The sequence below is a fragment of the Pangasianodon hypophthalmus genome, chromosome 30, assembly GCF_027358585.1.
Source record: "Pangasianodon hypophthalmus isolate fPanHyp1 chromosome 30, fPanHyp1.pri, whole genome shotgun sequence".
In the NCBI taxonomy this organism is placed as follows: Eukaryota; Metazoa; Chordata; class Actinopteri; order Siluriformes; family Pangasiidae; genus Pangasianodon; species Pangasianodon hypophthalmus.
The window spans coordinates 9,412,555-9,424,373 of NC_069739.1; positions in this window are offsets into that span (position 1 = coordinate 9,412,555).

The following is an 11,819-nucleotide window of genomic DNA, read 5'->3' on the forward strand; positions in this document are numbered from 1 at the left end:
GAAACACTCAACCCCGGTAACACTCAACAGGACATCAGTTTCAGGTTCCTTAGATATTAACACTGAAATAATGCAGTGACCAAAAAATGGTTAAAGAAATCAAAACTCTTTAATATTTTACATTCTTTACAGCTTTGCATGCATTTATCATCTATTCAAACAGATTCATGAGTAAGATTCACACAGGATGGAAGTTTTTAAGTATTACTTTTTAAAAATACAGAAATTAATTTATACATAGGCATAAACTTTACTATTTACATTTGGAACCAATTTCAGCCATAGGCCTTTATCAGAAAGTCTGTGATGAATGAAAAATATAATTAATATATATATCGTTTCCTTTAATTAAATTATCCTCAGAGTGTGTCTGAACACTTCTGATTCCAGTCATGTGGTTGCTGGTGATTCGTCTGTGTCATTGTTCCAATTTGTCCTCACCAGAGGACCATGGTTTCTTTTTAGTCTGCATCATGCTCAAAAGCATGCTACTAAAATCATCAGTAATGATACAGTATTTCTAAATGTAAAATATATACATTCTTTGTGCTATACATTTTCATTTAATTAATCTTTGTGTCACAATAAAATAATTTGGATCTTCAAATGTTAGATATATTGTGTAAATCAGGGTAAAAGCCCAATTAAATTCATTTCAGTTCCTTGGTACAATACTAGAAAATATGGAAAAGTTCAAAACTACTGTGGAAAACTACAACATACTAATACAGTGCCTTTTGTAAGTTCAATACTGCTTTCTACATAGAAAGGTGAATACACAATGCACTTAAAGTTCACGTAGTAATAGACAGGAGAATACTGAACAGCTTGTAAGTTGGCAGTGGCAAAACCGTAAGGAATATCAGATCCCCTCAGATATTTTGGCAAATTACTGAGACTTAAAAAGCACTACACAGTTTCAAGGCCAGGTGTGGCCTTTTTCCTTATTATTTCATGACACATTAAGGAGATAAAAGTTCTGGAGTTGATTCCAAGTGTTGAATTTACATATGGTAGCTGTTCATGAGAACTCTCAATATGCGGTAGGCCATCATTAGGCTGAAATACAAAACACATCTATTAGAGAGTTAGCAGAAATTTTAGGAGTGGCCGAATCAACAATTTGGTACATTATTAAAAAGAAGGAATGCACTGGCGAGCTCAGCAACACCAAAAGGCCTGGAAGACCACAGAAGACAACTAAAGTGGATGATCGCAAAATTCTTTCCTTGTTGAAGAAAAACCACTTCCCAACATCTAGCCAAGTCAAGAACACTCTGAAGGAAGTAGGCAAAGTCTACAGATTGTCAAAGTCTACAATCAAGAGACACCTTCATGATCGTAAATATAGACGGTTTACCTCAAGATGCAAAACACTGGTAACACTCAAGAACAGAAAAGCCAGATTAGACTTTGCTAAAAACCTCTAAAAAAATAAATAAGCCTGACCAGTTCTGATACAAGATTAACTTGTACCAGAATGATGGGGAGAGAAGAGCATGGAGAAGGAAAGGAAGGGCTCATGTTCCAAAGAATACCACATCATCTGCCAAACATGTGGAGGAGGTGTTATGGCATGGGCATGTATGGCTGCCAGCGGAACTAGGTCACTGTTTATCTATCTATCTATCTATAGTATAGTATATATTATAATGTATAATTTATAAAGGATTTTCTCTTTTTGGGTTATGCATTTGACATGTGACGTATTGCTCCAGGGTACTCAGAATATGAGAGACGTCACAGTCAGTGAAATCACCCAATAAGAAAACTTGTCCGCGATTGATCTCAGCGGCAATATAAAATATACTGATGCTTATGGTAGGTACTTTAAAATTACGCTCTGGGACACATTTGGATGAAGATAAATGGTGTACTGTCCTAAGGGTGGGCAGCTGGTTCAATGGATAAACTCACTAACTCATAGTTTGATAGTGCTTTTTCCCAGTTGCATTTCATATATGCATATCATATCATTCCCCCTCCTCATAAGATTCCCAGTTTGTTGCACATTACAGTCTACCCTATGACTGTCAAACTTATCCAAGGTGACATCACATGAGTTTTCATTTAACCATGTGTCTGTGAAGAAAATTAGATCACTGTTACTAAAGAACCGATCATTTTGAACCAATTGTAAGAGCTCCTCCATTTTTTTTGAAAGTGCAAAAAGTTGGATATTGTTATCTGTGGGAGGCTGAACTACAAACGCTCTACTTTTATATTAGACTGGAGTATTGGTTTTCATGAGGAACACGTTTCATCTGCTTGTCTAGACCAAAAGTACTGTCTTTAGTTAATTTAGTGGAATTCTGTGTGTTATTTCCATTGTCATTCAATTTGCGTTTGCCTGAGGAACCAGGTGTGGTTGCTCCCATGTCATTTGAACATATGAGAATAAACTTCTCTGACTGCTTTTGGGCCTGCTTGTGCTTTATGTACATTGGGCCTATTCCACTTTTAATATATCCCAACACCATCACCGGAAGTCCAGGCACACCTGCCAGTAAAAGCACTGAAATGCCTGCAATGACTGGGCTGGAGATAAAAAAAAACACAGTTGCTCTGCTTTTGAACTGCTTTGCCTCCCTTATCTGCTCCAGTTCAGCTGCCAGGACCTTGAGATCTTCTGCACATCGCTCCTGCTGAGCTATTCCAACTGAATAGCTCATCAGACAGTTCATCACTTCATCAGCCATGGTAGAATAGCAAAAGGGCAGTTACTGAAATTAGAAAATACAGGAATAATTTCAGTTCTAAATGTAAAATCACCTTGCATAATCCTTTTTACATTTACTACTATAAAGTGATGACATTGCTTCAAAGTAGATTGTTAAATGGCTTGACTCATGTTTTTTTCTTAGGTTTTAAATTTTGGGTTAATTATCTTAATCACAAACGAGTTGAGATTTATAATGAGATTCATTCATAATGAGATTTGAGAATACTAGGAATCTGAGACCACTCCTTAATACAGAATCAATACAGATCCTCCATGGTCCTGGTATTCTCCTCCTCAGCTCAACCCACATGTCTGTGGGGTCAGGGGAATATGATGGCCATAGCATGATATTGTGAACACTGAACCATGTTTGTGTGGATTTGGGCGTATGTTGTGGAACACTGACCTGCTAGAAGATCCAAACAGGACCCAGCTGTAGGTTCCTGGCAGAGGCAGCCAGTAATTTAAAATCACCAGCTAGTTCATGGAATCCATGATGCCATGTATCCTAACAGGGTTCCCAGGGCCTTTGAAGGAAAAGCAGCCCTACAACACAATTAACATATCCTCCAACATACTAAACCGTAGGGATGGGTTCTTTTCTGTACAACCATTCTACTTTTACTCCATCTTCAGTGTTTATTGCCAAAAATACTAGTGTAGCAAATCAAAGGTCACACTTCTCAAGAAACCAGCCAACCCAGGATTGTACCATAGCATGGTAATAAAAAAAGAAAAAAGGGGCCCATGGGAATCCAATATAAGAACAAAATTCAATACTGGGCTCTTGGGGGAGTGTATCACACCATTGCCCCTTCAGAAAGGCTGCGACATGTTTAAGAGCCCCTGGTGAGACACCATCCATTGTGCTTTAATACATTGCAATGGCCACCACATACACTTTCAACACAGATGAGAAATTTCTACTGTCTAGCAGTTCCTGTTGGAAGGCTAGTACTTTTAGGACCAAAGAATTTTTTTTTTTCATACAATGTCTGTGTACCAGGGGCTCATGCATTCAGGAGTGTCTCTTTGACTGCTGGGTCGCAGTACTCTTCTTCAGTCCAAGGGGCCAAACCACAGGGAGGAGGCTAATAAAGTATTTCATCCACTGGTGAAAGCAACAGTGGAAACCAAGGCCTCATTGATCACTATGGCCACAAACAAGATTCTGTATTCTGATTGCTGAGTTCTGTGCATTGTGGGCAGAATCAGCAGTAGAGGTGGAAACCTATAGACAGCGGCACAGGCTGTGCACTAGTGCACCCTGACCTAGCAGACTGTTTATCTCTGCCAGTGAGAACTATAGTCGACAGTGAGTCGATTTGCCATCGGTGAAGAGGTCCACATTCTGCCAGATGCTTTCCAGATCTAGGACACCACTTTTATGTACAGACATTATCCTAAGCATATGCTCTGTGTTGTTAGACCCCTGCACCATTGTGCCATTGTGGAAAGTGAGATTTCATGCAAAACAGGAAGCAGTGTCCAACCTCCTTCCATCCTGGCGATTGATGTATCTGACCATCACAATATTGTCCAAGTAGACCAGTATGTGGTGGTGTGTCAGAACAGTAAGACAGTTGATGTTGGTTCCATCTGCCTCCTGTGCATCTGTGGCACCACACTGACCCATGCCAGTGACAAAGGTGTCCATGGTGACTATTGCTCTCTGATGGGGCACTGCTTCCAAGCGGACCCACTTGCCACTTGCCTCCAGCAAGTTATGTCTCAAGCCCCTCTTGGTGAGACAAGGACACATCTCTGTCTATGATATCTGCACGCATAGTACATTGTCCTTAACCATTAGAGGACAAAAGCTTACCTAACAATCTCTCCCTCTCTCTTCATCTCTCTCTCTCTCTCCAGCTCTCTCTCTCACTCTCTGTCGAGCTACACATGCTACTTCTGAGATGCCAGTGATTCTGACCCCTTCTGCTCCCCGGACCTGCCTGACCCATCCTGATGCCCTACTTCTGGTTGGAGTTCTTATCGGTTGAGTTTGCTCGCTGCTGCTGGGGGTGGCCCCATATGGACGGCCTGAAGAACCATTTGGATTGCTGGGGATGGTGCCACCTGGGGGCTGTGGAGATGGCTTGGGGATCACATGTGGGGAGCTGTACTGTAATGGTTTGGGACTTCGATTGCTGTAGTGGCTTTGGGGCTGCAGTTACCACGAGCAGCTTCGTACTCAGGACTCCATCAGTGGACGGTGGATAGATTTTAACCAACCGGACTTTTTGTGAAAACTGTGATGAATTTACTGGTTGCATAATTGCACTATTTGTCCATATAGTACACAATAAAAGAAGGGATTTATTTATAATTGCACTATCCATTGCAACCAAATGAGGATGAGTTCCCTTTTGAGCCTGGTTCCTCTCAAGGTTTCTTCCTCATATTGTCTCAGGGAGTTTTTCCTTGCCATCGTCCCCTCTGGCTTGCTCTTTAGGGATAAATTCACATATTCACCATATATTTTTTTAATCCATTTATTTCTGTAAAGCTGCTTTGTGACAATGTCCATTGTTAAAAGTGCTATACAAATAAAATTGAATTGAATTGAATTGAATATTGGCAGTTTATTTTTCTGACTAATAACCCACTTCTGAATTGTCTTTAATTCAAGCAAGCTCAAGAGGACTACTGTTGCAGCTGTAATTAACATCCTACTATCCGTAGCAGGAGGTGATTTTGCACATAGCAGCCTGCCTGAATTTGATTATCAAGAGTGATAATGGCTGCCACATGTTGGGGTGACTGGTTGCCTAGTATTCTCAGTTAATCTAGCTTCATGCAGAGGGATCATGGGTCCTGCCATAACCTGTGTGAGGAAGTGGTCTTCTCCTTGGTGGGGGCACATATGAGCAAATTCTCCACTTAGCAGTAACCTTGTACTTGTATTCATCTCAAGAACACCAACGGTGCTAGAAATAGGCCAAAAATAGGACTTTGAATTGGAAAAGCTCAAAAGGAATTTGAGTTCCAATGTGGTGGGAACACAAAAATATACATTGAGCAGATCCACTAATGGGAACCAGTCTTGTGGGTGCATGCTGTGAATAATATCTGACAGACTTCTCAAATTTAGAATTGGATGGAACCACTATCCCTCTTCTGAACCAGGAACACTGATCCTATAACTAGTTTTATACAGTCGAGTCTACTCTTCTATTGTGCTGTGGTCCAGAAGGGAACAGAATTCTTGGAACAGACTGCTGAACTTGGGGTCTAGAATTGAAGAAGTCATGAAAAGTCTGGGGGCCAATGCTGGAACTAAATTTTGCACCCCAGCAACATTGACAGGATCCATTTGTCTGATGTATTCACAGCCCAATGAGCAATGTTTTTGGCTGTAAAACTTTACTGGACACTTTAGTGGTGGAAACCTGTGTTCTTCTTTCCAGAGTGTCTTTGGCTGCAAGGATCAGTATCCCGTCCAAGCATAAATGTCATCATTTTGAGAGTGCCTGCCAGGCCAGTTTGGAGCCTGCCAGTAGTGCATGCTTCCTGTTAGATTAGAGTCTAATTCAGTTTTAGATGCAGCTAAAGCCAGAGTTCCAGTTTAGGCTGTGGCACTAATTGCCTAATTCCTTTAAGTAGGGTGGGAGCCTTCGAAAGATTTTCTGAATAATTGATTTTTGTTGTTGTTGAGTTATAATTAACATGAATGGAGATTCCCTATTAATGCCTCTAATTCTGGACCTCCGATTGGTGGGCCTTTTTCGTTTGATGTCTATTAATCTCAGTGTAGTGAAGTAAGCCATAATTATTCATCCATTCAGCCAACTGTAGGTTGGGACTATGTGCTTGAGTTTCATTATAGCTTTGAAACATTCCTATATCCTGGGCAGTGGTAGTTCAGTAATTAAAATATTGGTCTCCTGATCAGATGGTTGTGAGTTCTAATCCCAGCACGACATTTTCGCACGTAGTCACATTTTTCTGCATACTCCTCCTGCTGTTTCTGCCTGCTGGGAGAGACAAAGCTCAAGGCCATTTCAAATCAGAGATAGGCAAAGTGGGAGTCACCCCTGCCAACACCCCTGCCAAGGCTGACACCCCTGCCAACACTTAAAGGGACTGAGCTGATTATGTTATTGCTGCTAAAAGACAATTTATTTTTTGATAACCTGTTGTCTACTGCTTCATTTCACTTTGTTGATGGCAGAAGCTTTGTGAAGGTAATACCTGATAGATAGGCTGGGCAATGATCAACTCTGAGGGGTCACCTCTGTCTTCTGGATCCCTCCAGGTGGCAGTGCTCAGCAAGCAGAATTAATAGCTCTAAAAGAAGCTCTATGAATAGCCCTTTCAAATCCCAATCCATCTAACATATTCATTTACAGTGTTTATTGTTTCCATTTAGTCCATTTATATGGCATGCTCTGGATATCTCATTACTAACAGTAACCTCCAAATTTTGTTAAATGTCAAAAATGTTGTTAAATGTTAAAAATGTTTTACAAATTTTTTTTGTATTCAGGCATACTGTTTTAGACTTTTTTTTATTCATGGACAATTCATTTACTTTTTAATATGTGTAATATTTAGACAGGATAAGTAAGAAAAAGTAAGAAAAAAAGAGAGAGCGAGAGAGAGGAAATATAAAGGAATCTGCATATGCATCTAAATAATTTATGCATGTACCCCCGGATGCTAATGCTAAGTTAGCCATGAAAGAACTTGGTACTGTTATTAGCAAGCTGCAAACAAAGCATCCAGACAGAGCTTTTGTCATTGCTGGTAATTTGAGGATGGCACTCCTCAAATTCTATCAAAACATCTCTTGCCCTACAAGAGGAGACAACATTCTTGATCATGATTACACAAACATTACTGAGGCCTACAAAGCTACTCCCCTCCCCTATGTTGGACAATCAAATGATGTATCCCTATTTCTACTCCCCAAATACACCCCCATCACCAAACGTGTGAAACCCACAGTGTGGACTGTAAAAGTGTGGCTAGAAGGAGCAGACTCTTTACTACAGCAACAGTTCCAGGACACAGACTGGAATGCATTTGCTTCTCAGGCCACACTGGATTCCCACACAGACATTAATATTTACAGCAGTTCTGTTCTGGATCACATCAACAAGTATGTTGACATACTAACCACCCATAAAATAATTAAAACATAACCAGAAGCCTTGGATGAATAAGGATGTCGGACTCCTGTTGAAGCCATGTGACATTGCTTTCAGATCTGGCAATCGGGAAGCCTACAGCTTATCTGAAGAGGGGGATTAAAGCAGCTAAATACAACTATAAACTTCAGATAGAGGACAACTTCAACAACCATGCCCCCGACACATGTGAGCAGGAATCCATGCCCCAATGGAATATAAACCAACCAACAACACTCCCTCAACCACTGATGTCACCCTTCCAGATGATCCTAACACACCTTCTATGCTTGCTTTGAGCATAGAAACTCAGAACCACCAAACAAAGCAGATGACCTGCCACTCACATTATTCACCAGTGATGTGCGCTCCACCCTGTGCAGGGTAAATGCACATAAAGCTGCTGGCCCTAAAGGCATCCCAGGCCAAGTGCTCAGGGCCTGTGCAGAGCAGTTGGCTGAGGTCTTCACCAAAATTTTCAACTTGTCCTTGGCCCAGACAGCTGTCCCCATCTGCTTCAAGACAGCCACCATTGTACCAGTACCAAAACATGCTGCTGCAATGACCCTCAATGCATCATTGCCAAGTGTTTTGAGAGCCTGGTCCTCTCTCACCTGAAAACATACCTGCCACCAACATTGGACCCATATCAGTTCATCTACAGACCCAACAGGTCAACTGAGGATGCCATCACCTCTCCACTCCGCCCTGACTCACCTGGACAATAGCAACACCTATGTCAGGATGTTATTTATTGATTTCAGTTCTGCCTTCAATACTGTCATCCCATCCAAGCTGATCTCCAAGCTCACTGATCTTGGCATCAGCACCTCCAATTGGACCTTGGACTTTCTTTCTAACAGACCACAGTCTGTTAGGCTTGACAACCACAACTCCTCCACACTCATTCTGAACACTGGCGTACCACAGGGCTGTATGCTGAGCCCAATCCCTCTTCACCCATGACTGCATACCTGTGCATGGCTCTAACTCCATAATCAAGTTTGCAGATGACATCACAGTGGTAGGCCTGATCAGTGGCGATGATGAGATGGCCTACAGGGAAGAGGTTAAGCACCTGGCAGCGTGGTGTGCCAACAACATTCTTGCACTCAACACACAGAAGACCAAAGAGCTTATTGTGGACCACCGGAGGACAAGGAGGAGCCATACACACACCCATCCATTGATTGGGTCGAGTTGGAGTGTGTGACCAGCTTCAAGTTCTTGGGTGTCCATATCTCTGAGGATCTCTGGGCACTCAACACCTCCACCCTGATCAAAAAGGCACAACAGCGCCTTAACTTCCTTAGGAAACTAAGGAAAGCTCACTTATCTCCTCAGATCCTACTGAATTTTACCACTGCACTTTTGTAAGCATCTTAACAACCTGCATTACAGTTTGGTAAGGCAAATGCACTGTCTCAGATCAGAAGGCCCTCCAGCGGGTGGGGAAAACTGCCCAATACATCACTGGCGTCCAGCTACCTTCCATCAATGATAATCATCAAAAACGCTGCCTACAGAGGGTGAGAAGTATAATCAAAGACACCTCTCACCCTAACCACAGTCAGTTTACTACAAAATGATTGGGACACACCTAAAGTATCGTTGGAGAGAACAGGGCAAAGTGAGCAGATAATTCTCGCTAGAAATAAAATCTTAAGCCAAAATAGCTTATCTGTTCACTGCACCATCCTCCCCCTCCCTTGTGTTTTCCACAGCCATGTTTTACAGTCTGACTGACACACTGGATTATTGCATCAAAAATAGTTCCTTCAGAAATCAGCCAGATGAAGGAACCTCTGAATGCAGTATTCTATACTTATGTGTGATTATTTATCATTCCTAGCTGACAGAATCAGACCTGTGGTGTTGGTGTTGGGTAATGAAAATGCAAAACAGACTTACATAAGAGACCAGAGGGGCACAGAGGCGATTATCGTTACAAGGAGGAATAACAGATTTAGTTTTGCTTTCATGACTCATTTATAACTTTGTGGGCGCGAGTTATCACGACAGAGTGGTTTTCCTGTGGGTCTCTCCCAGCAAACGTGCCCATATTGGACCTCTCACAATTGGCCGCTCAAAGGGAATGGGCCTGTCTCACCGGTAAATTTGCACATTGGCTTGTATATTTTTCTTAGATAAAAGTTGCTTCTTGCCCATTGTGGACAGCCTACATAGGGTCAATGGTGATTTCCTCATCAGTTTTCCAACCAGCGAAAAACTGTATTGAAAGCATTATTCCATGAAGACTATGTTTGGCTGTCCAATTACCTAACTATGCCTGATATATAGGCAGCTGGCTGACATTCTGCACATAAACTATCAAGAACAACAAGAAGAAAGACACTGCGAGCACACATTTCAAGCTTTCACTTTTCATTTCTCAACAAGATAAAGATAGATATAGAAAATAAAAATATAGAAAATAAACGATATACTGTTCAAAGTTAGACAAAAAGTATTTGGACACTCAATAGTGGCTTCATTAAAGATCGCAGTTACAGTGTTTTAGTATGTAGTTTGCCATCATTTTTGTTCTCAGAACTTCTGAGAGTGGAATCAACCAGTTTCTCTAACAGTTGTGGTGAAAGTTTCCTCCAAGTTACAACCAACAAACCTTCAGTTTATCCACACTAGAGCATCAACAATCTGTTAATTTCTTCTCCTTTGCATCCCATAGATGCTCTGTAGGGTTTAATTCAGGGTGCTGGGAAGTATTCTTTCAAAAGACGGCTTCGGTAAACAAGCTCAACACCACTGTAGGAAAAACAGCTCCAGCCACCTCCATGCTTTATAGTACCCTTAGTGCAGTTTGGTTGGAAAATAAAACAGTTATCCAGAAGCTGTTCTTTTTCTGTGCATGTTCTTTTGCCAGTTTTACCAATCCCTCTGTAATCATGCTCGTTGATCCTGTTTTGAATTGTTTGTGTGCTAAGTTGTATCTGGTAATTCTTACTGATGTCTGAAACAAACCTGGCTGCTTTTTCTTGTCTGTTTTTCTTGATTTTACTCACAGTTGTGCTTGTGTGTTGTCTGCACAAGTTTTAATTGTGCCTGTGTGTTCATGCACAAGTCCTTCATCTTTGAACTTTTTTTTTTCCACACATTTTGCTGACCTGGCAAGTAGAGTAGCCTTCTTTGTGCATATGATGCTAGAATACCAGCTGGTACGAAGGTAATTTATAGTGGATGCATGTAAGTCTTTGTTTATGGAGAGGACTACATGGACTTACTATGGACTGATGTCTCTAGTCCCCAGCAGCCAGCATTTCCTGTAGCTTCTGTTCAGGCGTCTGTCTTCTGCAACTTGCAGTAGAAGCATCAATGAACTCTTATGAATCTGATGAGCTGCTGGTGACTTTGTAGAAGTAGCTGACTGGCTTTAAATAGGACCTGTCTGTCTTGGGATTAGTCTTTGTCCATGTCAAGATTCTGCAACCCCCTACCACAATCTTACCTTTCTTGGGGTTATTCAGGAAACCAGTTTTTATGAAAAAGTCCAGCCATTGTCCTGGTCCCATTGTCCTGCACCATGGCAAGCAGATCTCTTTGTAGGGAAGACACTTCTTCCATTTGCCTCAGGTCAAGCAGCATTTTCTGCTTCAATGAGCTGCCAGTCCCACTTCTGACACCAGTGTAGTGAGCAGACATATATGTACTCATACTGAGCTTTTTATTAAACAAAAAGAAACATTTATGCCAGTCGTCATAAAGATTGATAAGCTGGCACATCCCGATAACACACACACACACACACACACAGTCCATACAACTAACTGAAAAGCATGAACTGGGTCAACTAAGGAAACACTGTGAAACAGTTAATAATAACCACAGACATTAAAGCCAACACAGAACAAGTCTTGGAATCACTCAACCCCCATAACACTCAACAGGACATCAGTTTCAAGTTCCTCAGACATTAACACTACGAGATAATGCAGTGACCAAAAAAATGG